This window comes from Manduca sexta, chromosome 13 (genome assembly GCF_014839805.1).
Source record: "Manduca sexta isolate Smith_Timp_Sample1 chromosome 13, JHU_Msex_v1.0, whole genome shotgun sequence".
NCBI lineage: Eukaryota > Metazoa > Arthropoda > Insecta > Lepidoptera > Sphingidae > Manduca > Manduca sexta.
The window spans coordinates 7,047,220-7,049,701 of record NC_051127.1 but is presented as its reverse complement, the minus strand read 5'-3'; positions in this window follow the sequence as shown (position 1 = coordinate 7,049,701).

Here is a 2,482-nt window from a genome sequence, read left to right as displayed (position 1 = left end):
TCTTGTCTCTGGAAACAGACAATAAAAAAATTGTCTAGTCATAGTCACAATGGCGTTTGTCAAAAAAGTAAATAAAATAAATACAGGAGGAAGATTTATTTGAGTGTTCTCCTAAATTCTTTGTAAAACTTGGAAGAACGCAGGCAGCAAATTGCGATAAAATGGAGAGAGATAAAATAGAGAAGTGAAATGTAGTTGGAGGAAGACAAGGTTGGTGCAGCTCTTTCTGTATTTGAACGTTTGCGCTATGCATTCCTGCATTACTAACTATTGCTTTTTACAAGATTTTGTTGAAGTAATTGATTAGGGACCGGGTATGAACCCGCTCCCTAACCAAAACCCTCCCTAAAAGAATATGAATTCTTGAACGTGAATGTCGACACGAACTACAATTTCATATAGATGTCGTAGATTCATTTGGGGAGCTGTGCTAACTGAAATGAAATATTGCTACTCTTGCAATACGCACTATGATAGCCACTCTTAAAATATTCATATAAATAAAATATTTGAATAATATACAATAGTGATTATGTACCCTGGTGGCATTTAGCACAAATAATAAAGTTAAAACAGCACAATTAAATATAAAAGGAATAAATCAATTTTATTTTTTAGATCATGCTCATTGTGCCTCCTCAGAACCCACTTCCAATAGAAAATATAAAGGAGATATGTATGTATCCATTTTATGCTATAATCATGTAGGACATTGTTGTTTTAGGTAGGTCATAAGTAAAACATTTTTGAGGTCTTTATTAGTTAAAATAACAAATAAAATAAATAAAACCTTTATTTATCATGTAGGCATATATATAAAAGGCTCTTATGACAAGTCATCATATAATCAAATATGATTTACAATTTGTAAAGTACACAGATTAAGGCATGCATATGATGCATTAGTATACTATACTCGTAATCCACCTCCACCTGGAAATATAAGGGAGGTATTAACAAATCATCATTAAGTAATTTATAATTTATACTATAATCCTGTGGGATACTACTGTTGTATATTTGAATAAACATTTTTTATTTCAAATTATGTTGAATTCTTATACATTGCATAATTTCAGGTTTGTCCCACATCTGCAGAATAAATTGTAACAGTAGAAGTGCAACATGCTATTCAGATGGACAATGAGCACCAGTGAAATAAAAATCAAAATTGATATATATTAATAAAAGAAAAATATACATTTTATTAAAATAAATGACAATGACTAACTTTAATTATGTTGTATAATTAGTTACCTTTCAGTGTGAACAACTTTAATCTAGATTTTGGTTCAATGATGATAATAATTGATTCTGACACCTCTTCAATATTGGAAACATTGTTCTGTGGCATATATTTCTTTTGAGCAATTGCAATGTTGTGCAACACTGCAAGAGCCACAACAGTAGTCTTCACATTGCCAAATTTAAGATATGCCATGTTACAGACATTGAAAATGCTGTTTCCACACACCAAAGTTCTTGTTGCTAGTTATGATTGCTGCTTTGCCATCTAACAATCTCTCTGATCTGAAGATTAGCATCACAAGTCACCTACAACAAACCTTTAAATCTTATGAACAACAACATTGAGGAAATAATATCCTTTTCTATATAATATTAGGCTGCATCACAAACCATATTTTTTATTGTATATGGGTGTAATAAATACAACCAATTATAGATGGGAAGTCTTTTACGTGGTGAAATTCCAGCCTTAACAAGGGTTCCTCTGAAAAGAAGTGGGGCATAGTTATAATCTGCAACATGTTATAAGTACAAGCGCACGCTCCACTTTGCTACATATACCACTGGTAGTGGCTTAAGATAATCCATAGAGGTCTCCAACATCTTACATCTATTAAAAACTAATCTAAAAGTAGCTCATCATTAGGTATACGTATTTACCGAAGTCTGTATAATATGGAATAGAATTAACTTACTTCATGACGATCGCAACATGTCAATGCAGTTAATTAATACTTGCAATTCTGGTGATCTGCCACAACCTATACGGTGAAGCTGCAACTCTTCGCGGACTATCAGTCACTTATAAATGCAGCCGTATGTTTGGAAAAATAATACCGTTTACGGAATTCATCATTATCCAGAGAAAACCGATCGAATTTCTGACGACACATTTTTACCTAAAGCAGCCTGGCTTGCATTTTAATACGTAACTAAATAAAATTACTTCTTGAAACGAAAATGATCGAAATGTTGTATACTTCTAAGTACACACTGACTTTGGCAACAAGCGTCAAACACGAAACAGCTGACCGACGTCAACCATTTTTGCTATCGAACGCTTAACATAGGTGTAAAGACGGGGGTTAGGCTCGATAAATTAAAGCATCTTTATCGGAGACTTTTAGCGCAATTGAACCATTATGAATACCAATTTTTTACATGCCTCCGATAACGCCCAGATAAACTTCCGATAATTCTAATAGTTTTATTATGAATAAGACCAATTGTTTAT